General features: G+C 38.4%; 1 protein-coding gene across 2 annotated transcripts in view; it reads left to right on the top strand.

Annotated features, from left to right (window-relative positions):
* The window catches only part of LOC130682134 (probable ubiquitin carboxyl-terminal hydrolase FAF-X), a 166,041-nt gene that overhangs the window by 133,399 nt on the left and 19,660 nt on the right, over nt 1–12,982 (top strand). The gene's annotated exons all lie outside the window — the stretch shown is intronic.

The following is a 12,982-nucleotide window of genomic DNA, read 5'->3' as shown; positions in this document are numbered from 1 at the left end:
GCAAATTTTGTCAACTCCTATCATGTGTCATGTCCAACTGTAACTACCAACTACCTAAGACTAAGAGCGTTACTGTAACTAGGAGAGCTATCTCTTCTTACTATATAAAAAAGGGCTACAGTCATTCACAGGAATTCAGAATGCTTTCTGCAGAATTACGATTGCAAGTGGATAAACGAAGGGATCAGCTGACATCTGGGGTCACGCTTTCTGTTGGATTCAGAGCAATACCCCTAATATATATACATAGATGTGAGCATTGTCACTTAAAGTTCTTTTGAACATCACAGATTTAGAAGTACAATGACCCCTATTCTCATCATTCGTTTCTATATTCCACAAGATGAACTATCAGTGTACATTTTAAGGATAATTTACATATATACAATGCTTCCTTCCAGATACAGGCCTTTCTGCTTCCAGTTCTGTCACCTGGTATAGACCTTTCTGTCTTTATCCTGTTTGTCTTGTCTCTGACTCAGGACTTTCTTCAGCATATTCCAGTCAACATTTCTGTTGTTGTTCTTCCAAATTGGTATACTATGAGATTTTATCTTAAACTCTTTCACTCGATTATGTGCATGTATTTAGATAGTAATTAGATAGTAATTAGATAGTAGAACCATAAATGCATGTTTGTATTTGTATCTTCATATGTCTACTTATAACTGGATATATAGATAAGTATAATTATGCTCCTGCCGAATCTTCATGTTTGTACTTAAATATATGTAGTTTTTTTGTCTCACAGATATTCTCTCCATATAAATGATGGCACTCACAATTTGTCTAGCACTTTTATATTACCTGCAATCCACTCACATAATAGCCTCTTCAGGGTTTTTTTCTTGTAACTCTTTAAAAGTATACAATAGTGGTGCAGGCTACATTCAAAATGTTTGTGTCATCATTACTGTCCAGTTTTAGAGTACTTTCATCACCCAAGAGAAGTCCCACAAGCCTGTTAAAAAGTTACTCTCCAATTCTCCCCTTTTTCCAACTTTGATAAAAGAAAGCTTAGTTTTCTCTATATATGAGTGAAAGAGAGAATACTGAAAGGCCCTGGAGACTGAGGCATCATGTTGAGAGAAACAAAGTGTCTATCTGAATATTTCATATAGAGCCACATAATATGTGGGCATTTTGGGGCCTGACCTCTTTGACTAAGCATGTTTATAGGGTGCCTCAACTTTCTGACATATATCAGACCATCATTTCATGGCCATTGTATGGGTACCTCACATTTTGGTGATTCCTTCATCAGTTGATGGACACTTGGATGGTTTTTAGTGATTGTGAATAGTACATATGTCAGCATTCAGGATGTGTAGGTTTTTGTGTGGACTTAAGTTTACATTTGTCTCAGGAGTCAAGTTGCAGGGCCATATAGTAATTCTTAACTTTTTGAGGAACCACCAAACTCTTCCATGTCCTCTGTATCATTTTACTTTCCCACCATCAAAGTATGAGGGTTGCATTTTTTTCAGCCAATATTAATACTATTCATATTTTTTCCCTTTTTTCATTCCCTGCTCTTGCCTTTCATATTATCCTTCTTTATAGATGTGAAGAGGTCTCACTGTGGTTTTGGTTTACAGTTTCCTAATGATTAACATAGTTGAACATCTTGTGTTTATTGGCTACTTAGTTTTGTTGTTGTTTTTAAGGGAAATACCTATTCACATACTTTCCCATCGTCTTTTTGTTACATTGTGAGAGATTTTGGGGCACTTATCATAATAGGCCCTAATAGATAAGTGATTTACAAATACTTTCTCACATTCTGTAGATGGTCTTTTCACTGTCTTAATGTACTTTAATGCACAAAGATTTTAAATATTGATGAAGTCTTTCTTATCAGTTTTTCTCTTGGTTTTATAATCTAACTCAGTAATATTTTTGATAATCAACTGTATGTAACATAAACCTTGCTGTTTTCAGAAAGTGTTTTTAGGTGTACCGTTCAGTGACATTAAGCACATTCACATTTTGTTCTCCATCACCCATCTTCCTTCACAACATTTATTATCATCCAAAATTGAAACTCAGTGTGCATTAATAATAGTCGCTCCCTTCACTGTGACTTTTATGTGTTGATTTTTGTTTCCTAAAACTTAGCTGAATTTGTTGCTGAATGAACAGGTTTTTTCGATCTTCAGGATTTCCAGTTTGAATGCCTTTATTCTTCTCTTGACAAAATAGTCTAGGTAAAAGTCCAGTGCTGTGCAGATACAAGGGAAGAAAGAAAGCAGGTCATCCTTGCCTTATTCCTGCTCTTAGAGAAAATCTTTCAGTGTTTTACCATTAGATCTTTACCTCACAACATGTCTATTAACACTGACTCAAACTGGATTAAATACCTAAACATGAGAGACAAAATTATAAAACTTTTAGAAGAGAACCTGAATTTGACTGATTTCTTGGTATGACACTAAAGGCACAGGAAACGACAGAAAGAAATAGTTGAAGAATCAAACATACATATCCCCTGAAAATGTTCTTCGACAGTGAAAGGGAAATAAGTACATTCTAAAGTAAATAGGAATTTGTGTGGAATTTCTCCACAACTCCTGCTCTAGAATTCTCAAAGGTCTGGTGACAGGGAAAATATTGCCAAGAGAAACTTGGAATTTCAAGAATATAGGAAGAGCCACAGATAGGTGAATTACTGGGTTTTTATAGAAGTCTACTTTGTTCTCAGATTTAAGTTGTATAAATATTGCAACCAAAAATAACACCAGGTAAAGAAATCACTGAGTATATATTGAAAAACCTTAGACATTTGTAATATAAAGGAAAAATTAAGGCAGTTTTATGGCTTTGAGGCTCTGTGTGTTACTTGAATATCAGAAGATAACCTCTGTGGAAAACCTAGAAGAAATGGACAACTTCCTAGAAAACTAAAGCCTTCCAACGCTGACCAAGGAAGAAACAGAAAATCTAAACAGACCAATTAACAGCAAAGAAATTGAATCGGTAATCAAAAAAATACACAAGAACAAAACACCTGGGCCAGATAGATTCACTGCGGGATTTTATCAGACATATGCATATAGAGAAGACATGATACCCATTCAAATTAAGGTTTTCCAAAAAACAAAAGGAGGGACTACTTCCAAACTCATTCTTTGAATCCAGCATCACTCTAGTACCAAAACCAGGCAAAGACACCACCAAAACAGAAAATTACAGACCAATATCCTTAATGAACATAGATGCAAAAATACTCAAGAAAATAAGAGCAAACCAAATTCAAAAATACATCAAGATGGTCATACACCATGATCAAGAGGGATTCATTGCAGGGATGCAAGGATGGTACAACATTCAGAAATCCACGAACGTTCTCCACCACATGATAAAAAGAAGGACAAAAACCACATAATCATCTCCATAGATGCCGAAAAAGCATTTCACATCTATTCATGATAAAAACTCTCCACAAAATGGGTATAGAGGGCAAGTACCTCAACATAATAAAGGCCATATAGGACAAGCCCACAGCCACTATCATAGTTAACAGCGAGAAGCTGAAAGTGTTTCCTCTAAGATGAGGAACAAGACAGGGATGCCCACTCTCCCACTGTTATTCAACATAGTACTGTAGGTCCTAGCCATGGCAATCAGACAAAGCAAAGAAATTTAATGCATCCAAATAGGTAAAGAAGAAGTCAAACTGTCACTCTTTGCAGATGACATGATATTGTATATAAAAAAGCCATAACGACTACACTCCAAAACTACTAGAACAAATATCTGAATTCAGCAAAGTTGCAGAATACAAAATTAACACACAGAAATCTATTGCTTTCCTAGACAGTAATGATGAGCGAGCAGAAAATCAGGAAAACAATTCCATTCACAATTGAATGAAAAAGAAGAAAATGCCTAGGAATAAACCTAACCAAGGAAGTGAAAGACTTATATCCTGAAAACTGCAAGATGCTCTTGGCTAGGAAGAATTAATATTGTCAAAATGGACATCCTGCCCAAAGCAATATACAGATTCAGTGCAATCCCTATCCAAATACCAATAGCCAGCCTCCTTCAACAAACTGGAAGCAGTAGTGTTAAAATTCATAGGCAGCCACCAAAGACCCCGAATAGCTGAGGCAATCCGTAGAAGGAAGAGTGAAGTGAGAGGGATCTCACTTCCCAACTTCAAGCTCTACTACAAAGCCACAGTAATCAAGACAATTTGGCACTGGCACAAGAACAGACCCACAGACCAGTGGAACAGGATACAGAGTCCAGACGTTAACCCAAACGCATGTGGTCAACTAGTGTATGATAAAGGAGCCATGGACATACAATGGGGGAAATGACAGCCTCTTCAATAGCTGGTGTTGGCAAAACTGGACAGCTACATGTAAGAGAATGAAACTGGATCACTGTCGAAGCGCATACACAAAAGCAAATTCGAAATGGTTTAAAGACTTGAATGTAAGTCATGAAACAGAAAAAAACAAAAGCAAAAATCTCTTGGACAAAAACAGGAGCAACTTCTTCATGTACATATCTCCCCAGGCAAGGGAAACAAGCAAAAATGAACAAGTGGGACTATATCAAGCTGAAAAGCTTCTGAACAGCAAAGGACACCACCAGTAGAACAAAAAGGCATCCTACAGAATGGGAAAACATATTCATGAATGACAGATCTGATAAAGGGTTGACATCCAAAATATATAGAGAGCTCACGCGCTTCAACAAAAAGCAAACAATCCAATTAAGAAATGGGCACAGGATCTAAGCAGACAGTTCTCCAAAGCAGAAATTCAGATGGCCAACTGACACATGAAAAGATGCTCCACATCGCTAGTCATCAGAGAAATGCAAATTAAAACCACGATGCGATATCACCTCACACTAGTAAGGGTCACCATCATCCAAAAGACAAAGAACATCAAATGTTGGTGAGGTTATGAAGAAAGGGGAACCCTCCTACACTGCTGATGGGAATGTAAGTTAGTTCAACCATGTGGAAAGCAGTATGGAGATGACTCGAAAAGCTCAAAATAGAAATACCATTTGACCCAGGAATCCCACTAATAGGAATGCTGCAACCCAGTTTGAAAAAGACAGATGCACCCCTATGTTTATTGCAGCACTATTTACAATAGCCAAGAAATGGAAGCAACCTAAGTGTCCCATCAGGAGATGAATGGATAAAGAAATGGGGTACATACACACAATGGAATATCATTCAGCTGTAAGAAGAAAACAAATCCTACCATTTGCAAAAACGTGGATGGAGCTAGAGGGTATTGTGCTCACTGCAATAAGCCAGGCGGAGAAAGACAGGTACCAAATGATTTCACTCATCTGTGGAGTATAAGAACAAAGAAAAACAACTGGAGAGCAAAACAGCAGCAGACTCACAGAACCCAAAAGTGTACTAACAGTTACCAAAGGGAAAGGGACTGGGGAGGATGGTTGGGAAGAGAGGTATACGGGGGGAAAAAGAACAGAAGGGGGCACTATGATTAGCATGTATAATGTGAGGGTGCATGGGGAGGGCTGTACAACACAGAAGACAAGTAGTGATTCTCCAGCATCTTACTACGCTAATGGACAGTCACTGTAATGGGGTAGGTGGTGGGGTACTTGGTGAAGGGGGAGCCCAGTAAACATAATGTTCCTCATGTAATTGTAGGTTAGTGATAGCAATAGTAACAAAAAACAAAATCCCTCAGCCAGGTTGATCAGTATTCTGATTATTCTGAGCTCTATCACCATAGGTTCATTCTACATGTTTTAGAATTTCATAGAAAGGATCATATAATATGTACTTCTTGTGATTTACTTATTTGGCTTTTGTAGGTTTTTAAAGCAGCTTTTATTGTATTATAAAATACACAACATAAAATTTAGCATTTTAGCCATAAAAAAAAGATACCGTCTGTATATGTTCTAAAAATAATTCTTAAGGCTGCCATATTTAAAAATCAAACAGAAAGATACATAGGCAAAAAGCCAACAGATGCATTGAAACTGAATGTTAAAATATAATTAATACATAAAAGGGCAGAAAGAAAAATTCCTCATCTACAAACAGCAAAAGAATGACATGTGCTTAAATTCAGTTAAATCAGTACTATGTAAAATGTAAATTAGTCCAGTTGAAAGACATCGATTGTCCAGATTAGATTAAAAATAATTTCTGTGCTCTCTCCATGAGACCCCGTTTAAATAGAATGCTATAGATTAAACGTTAAAGGGATTAAAGCACACAATGCATATCACAACACACACATCAGATTGATAATATTTAAAAAATGACAATACCAAATGTTGGGTAGGATGTAGAAAATCTCGGACACCTGTTGTGGGTGTGAGTAGAAAATACCATAGCCACTCTGGAAAGCAGTTTTTTACAAAATTGAATATTCACTAAGTATACAATACAGCAATTGCAGTTATTAAGATTTATGCCAGAGAAAACAATACTTAGGCTCACGCCAAAATTTCTACATGAATGTTCATACAGTTCTGAATAGATGAACAGGCTGGAAACAATTATGTTCTTCTACAACTCAGGTTAGTCAAACTGGTGTAATGGTGTTACATTGAAAAGGTTCAGTGGATTTCAGCAATATGCTTATGCTGAGTAAAAAGAACTAACTACAAAAGTCATATACTCTGTAATAGTCCTTTTTTTTTTTTTTACTGACGTCTAGTGGGTATACAATCTTGTATTCGATTCAAGTATACGACACAGTGGTTCACCAGTTACCCACATGATTAAATTGTTTACCCCACCAGTGTGGCTACTATCTGTCTACCTAGAAAGACGTCGCAGAATCATTAGCTGTATTCACCATGCTCTTCTACCATCCCTGTGACCAGCTTGTGTTATGATTGAGAATTGTTGTGTCCCTTTATCTCCTTCACCTTCCTCACTCACCTACCCCAACCCCTCCCCCATGGTAAACACCAGTCACTTCTTACTGTGAGTCTACTGCTGTTCTCGTAATTTTGTTTTGGTTTTAGATTGAGCAAGTAAGTGAAATCATATGATAGTTATCTTACTTTGCCTAGCTTATTTCACTGAGCATAACATCCTCTAGGTCCAGCCATATTCTCGCAAATGACCCAAATTATTGCAGGATTTCTTTCTTTTTGAATGGCTGAATGTGTTCATGGACACTTTGGTAGCTTACATACACATCTTGGCTGTTGTAAGTAATGTGGCAGTAAACATAGGGGCTCGTATGTCTTTCCAAATCAGGGTTTTTGTTTTCCTTGGGTAAATTCCTATATTTGGAATTCCTGGGTTAAATGGTATTTCTGTTTTAGTTTTCTCAGGAAACTCCACACTGCTTTCCAGCACTAACTGACATTTCACCAACAGTATAGAAGAATTCCCTTTTCTCTGCATCTCACCAACACTTGTCATTTCTTGTCTTTTGGTTAGTGGCCATTCTGAGTGGTGTGACGTAGTTCTCATTGTGGTTTTGAGCGCATTTCACAGATGATTAACTAAAAATATAGAGCATCTTTTCATATACCTGTTAGCCATCTTTATTTTTTGTTGGGGAAATGTCTATTCGTGTCTGCATTTTTTTTATTGGGTTATTTGATTTTTTGTCGTCTTCTGGTACCCCTATAATGCAGGTATTGTTCTGTTTCAATTGGTCACACAGTTCTCTTAGTATTCTTTCATTCCTGGAGATCCTTTTATCTCTCTCTGCATCAGCTTCTCTGTGTTCCTGTTCTCTGTTTTCTAGTTCATTGATGGTCTCTTGCATCTCGTCCATTCTGCTTTGAAGTCCTTCCAGAGACTGTTTTATTTCTGTATTCTCCCTCCGTAGTTCTTGCATATTTCTCTGCAAGTCCATCAGCATGGTTATGACTTTTGTTTTGAATTCTTTTTCAGTTAGATAGGTTAAATCTATCTCCCCAGGTTCCCTCTCAGGGGAAGAAGTCTAAGATGTCTGGGTTAGTCTTGTCTGGATCGAGTTTTTTTGCCTTTTCATGTTGATAGGCACAGTGGTTATGCTATTGACTCGACTGTCAGCTGGGAGAGCCAAGAATCTTTCCACTCGCTCCTGGCCTTTCTTTACTGGGACAACTGCGACCCCTAGTGGCTTGTGTTGGGCAATTGCGTGTAGACTGGGTCTCTGTATCTTGCCCGGCCCGTATGGAGAAAGCTCCCTTGCTGTGGGCGTGGCCAGCCTCAGGCCGCTGCTCTGCTATGGCGGGGCCTCGGAGGGGTAGTGGACGGGGGGCTGTTTGGCTGTTTACCTTCGTGAAGGGTCTCAGAGCTGTTGCCCAGGGGCTTAGTGCGCCCGGAGTTCCTTCGCTTTTCTTTGTCCCAGGGGTGCCGGCTGCAGGACCCGCTCACAGGTCTTACTGTCCTGCTTCCCTAGTTTACAGCACCCCACGCATGCACTGTATGTCTGCACTCTGGTGCGGATGGCTGGGGCTGGGTGCGTAGCAGTCCTGGACTCCCTCTCGCTCCCCGCTCCAACTCCTCTCCTCCCGCCGGGAGCTGGGGTGAGGGGCCTGAGGTCCCGCCGGGCTGCGTCTTGTATCTTACCCCTTTCCCCAGGCGCTGGGTTCTCGCAGGTGTGGTTGTAGTCTGGCTGTTGTCCTGTGTCTTCTGGTCTCTCTTTTAGGGATAGTTGTATTTGTTGTATTTTCAAAAATATATATGTTTTTGGGAGGAGATTCCCACTGTCATACTCACACCGCCATCTTGGCTCCTCCTCTCTATTTGATTTTTTTGGTGTTGAACCTTATGAGTTCTTTATATATTTTGGATGTTAACCCCTTATTGTTTGGATTGTTTCTGAATCTGCTCCCCCATATTGTAAGCTGCCTTTTTTGTTCTGCTGTTGGAGTCATTTGCTATACAGAAGCTACCAGATGGCTCAGCAGAAATTTTACAGGCCAGAAGGCAGTAGCATGAAACATCCAGTTATTAAAACAGAGAACCTTCAACCAAGAGTCCTCTCTCCTGCAATGCTATCGTTCAGAATTAAAGCACGGATTAAATATTTCCTAGATAAATGAAGTTGAAAGAATTCATCACCACTAAACTGGCCTTAACAGAGTATGTCAAAGGGACTTTTTATAGATACAAGTGTTCTGAAGGCTAAGTATTTTTATCTAAACTCGTAATAAAGGTAGTAGACCCATTACTATCCAAGCAAGTCTGAAATGAAAAAGAAAAAAGGAAAACCCAAAAGTAGTAAAATCTAGAATATGTAATATCAGTCAAGGGATACACAAAAAATGCAGATGACAACATCTAATATATAAAATGTAAAGGGAGGAGGAAGAAAAAAGTACTTTTAGAATATGTTTCATACAGAGCACTCATGAACTTAATGTAGACCATTACACAGTTAGGAAGCTACCCTTGAACCTCTGGTAATCACAAACCTAAAGCCTATAATAGATACAGAAAAGATTACAAAAGAGAAATACAGTCACCACACCAAGGAAAACCATCAAATAACAAGAGAACAGTATAAGAGAGAAAAAAGGAACAGAGAGGAGGTATGAAAACAACTAGAGAACAGTTACTAAAATGGCAGTAAAAATTCAAAGAGTGCGTAAGAGAGAAAGAAACAAGAGCTGTTTATATGCTGCCTACCGGAGACCCATCTCAGACCCAAAGGCAGACTGAAAGTGAAGGGATGGAAAAAGATACATCACAGAGAAAAAAGCAGGAGTGGCAGTACTTGTATCAGACTAAGTAGATTTCAAGACCAAAAAAGTAGCAGACAAAGAAGAACATTGCATAATGATAAAGGGCTCAGTCCAACAGCATATAACCATTATAAATATGTATGCACTATTCAGCCATAAGAAAGAAAGAAATCCTGCCGTTTGCAACAACATGGATGGAGCTGGAGGACATTATGCTCAGTGAAATAAGCCAGGTGGGAAAAGAAGTGCCAGATGATTTTCCTCATTTACGGAGTATAGCAACGAAGCAAAACTGAAGGAACAAAAAATAGGTTACCCAAGGGGGGAGGGGTGTGGGAGGGCTGGTGGGGAGGGAGGGAGAAGGAGATTCAGGGGTATTATGTTTAGTACACGTGGTGTGGGGGATCACGGGGAAAACAGCGTAGCACAGAGCAGGCAAATAGTGATTCTGTGGTATCTTACTACACTCATGGACAGTGACTGCATTGGGGTAAGGGGGGACTTGCTAATAAGGGTAAATGTAGTAACCACATTGTTTTTCATGTGAAACCTTTGTAAGAGAGTATATCAATAAAACCTTAATAAAAAATTTAAATAAGTAAATAATAAATATGCACCAAATACAGGAGCGCCTAAATATTTTTTAAAATACTAACAGATATAAGGGGGATATAGATCATAACACTTCATCTTAGGAGACTTTAACATATCACTCACATCAATAGATAAACTAAACAGAATGAATAAGGACATAGAGGCACTGAACAACACACTTGATCAGATGGACTTAGCAGATACTTACATAATATTCCACCCAAAGGAGCAAGATACACATTTTTGTCAAGTGTACAAGGAATGCTCTTGAGAAAATACCACATAGTAGGCCACAAAAAGAACCTTTATACATTCAGAAAGTTTTAAATTTTATCAAGCAGCTTCATAGCCCACAATGGTATGAAACTAGAAATAAATTACACAACAAAGACAAGCCCACAAACACATGGGGGCTAAACAGCATACTTCAGAGTAATCATGGTTCAGTGAACAAATTTAAACAAATCAACTGCAAGACATAGTAACTGCACTAGTCAGGGTGCAAATTAATAATATGGGTAACTCTTCAGCCACTGTGTTGTATACTTAAAACCAATATAAGATTTGTGCCAACTGAACTTCAAAAAAAAATACAAAAAGCAAATGACAAATATGGGCAGAAGTTCTGTAGGCCCTTTTTGCAGCATGGGGATCTCTTGTCATCTTGTCGTATGTGTGATGGGTCAAAATATTTAGTATGAGAAAGAGGGTTTGGAGTGCTTGAAACATAAACTTTCAGTTTTTAATATCCCATCTCTTGTCAGTCTTAATAAGATTTCTTCCTCTTCACTGGTTATATTTTTGTCTTCTCTGTGCCAGCAGGTATTGGCCCACAGTGTTACTACAGGCAGCACTGTAGATGTTCTAGCCACCTATTCATAAGCGGCTGGAAAGGACAAAAAAATCTGCTCACTGAGCTTATTTTTCAAAAAACATCGATATATAATCAGGTGATTCAAACAGCTATTTTGCAACAAGTACTACCGATTGATAACATTTATGGAATACTTAACTATATGCCAAACTTTGCTCCAAACACTTCTGTGTATTAATTCACTAAATTGTTACAGCGCAGTGAAGTAGATGTTGTTAATATGTCCATTCTGTAGGTTAGGAAATTAATATGTCCATTCTGTAGGTTAGGTACTGAGAACTTAAGTACATTCTCAATTAAGAGGTTGAGAAATGTCAAATGGAGCAAAGTTTCAGATAAACAGGAGAACTCCCTTAATTCCATCTGCTATGCTGTACTGTTTTGCCTATTTTAATACCTTGACAAGCCTGGTTCTTTCCCTAGACTGGATATCCTAGGCTTTCTGAGCTGAAAAGGAATTTATAAAGCTGAGCCACAGTGTCAGCTCATTGATTTGGAATTTGGGGCTCAGAGAGCTGAGGTGACTTTCCCAAGATTTCACAACTTTTTGAATGCAGACCTAAGCTCTGCATCCTTTCTCTTAATCAGGCTGTGTTTTTCATGTCACTTTTCATTTCCAAAGTAACATAAAATCATAGTGTTGATATCTCCTTCCATTTTACAGAAGAGAAAACTTTTTTTTTTTACTTGATCCCATGTCCTTGTTAAGTCCTTATTGCTAGAATTGGCTGCTCTGGGATTTGTGCTTTTGGAGGCCTGCAACTTTGTTTGCCCGTAGTATCTGGCTACACCTTGATATAGGTAACAGCTGTTATCAGCTATTCATATTTTCAGTCACTAGGGTATTTGGCTGTAGTTACTTCCTGAGCTCATGGAGACAACCTTGACTGAATCACTTACGACACATTCTAATCACAACAAAGCACCTTATTCTACCAAAGTCATTCCTTTTGAAAGTGTTCCAGCTTTATCAGCAGACAGGCATCAAATGGCAATAGAAAAACTGGAAACAGACATCATAATTAGACTGGTAAATTGAAAGAACAGAGTGATTTAGCAGTGATGGAATATTTGGCAAATAATTTTTCATCTGGCCTCATCCCAACTCTTGCAAGTGAAGAATCTTCTGAGAACTGTTTGAAATGGTGGAACCGCAATTAAGCCCTTGGTCATTCACAGATAGGAAGCAGAAACAAGTACAGTTGCTAGAAAGGCACTAAGGGATTGCAGTGGAAACAAACCTGTTAAAAACCGCATAAAATGAGCACTTGAAGTACAAAAGAAGGAAGATAACCGTCACTCCAGCCTTCTGAGCCTTTTGTTAAAGTGAGAATTCGGTCTCCTAAGAAAAAGTCTTCCAGTAATCACTTCAGGAAGCCCCATTACTACAGTGTGGATGGCTAATAAGAAAAACAAAGCAATTTTTTCTTGCCACATTATTCTAGCAGGTACAGTTCCATTTTAAACAAGAAGCCACTGTTGTTTTCAGGAGTCATCGATGACTTAGACCATGAAGGGCTAGTTCTGCTGGGGTAGGGATGGGGGAAATCAGGTTGCTACTTTTCACGTTAGCCTTCGGATCCAGTAGCTCTCATCATCTTCACGTTTATGACTAGCACCCCCAAGAAGTTTACGCAGGCTTCAAAAGGAGAGCGATTTCCTTACTACAAATATTTCAAATCCTCCAAACCTGGAAGAAAATTTAGTTATTATGTGGTACTATAGCTCTCTCTAAGTAAAGTTAATTTTCAGATAAGTGTGGTGGGAAAAGAGATGCAATCACTCGTACAAGAAAAACTGGAAGAACTAAGTTAAATATCTTTGAAAGCACTATTTTGACTGGCTACTGTAAAGGTT

The sequence above is a fragment of the Manis pentadactyla genome, chromosome Y (assembly GCF_030020395.1).
Source record: "Manis pentadactyla isolate mManPen7 chromosome Y, mManPen7.hap1, whole genome shotgun sequence".
In the NCBI taxonomy this organism is placed as follows: domain Eukaryota; kingdom Metazoa; phylum Chordata; class Mammalia; order Pholidota; family Manidae; genus Manis; species Manis pentadactyla.
Note: the sequence above shows the minus strand (reverse complement) of the source record. Positions and strands in the feature narration are given on the sequence as shown.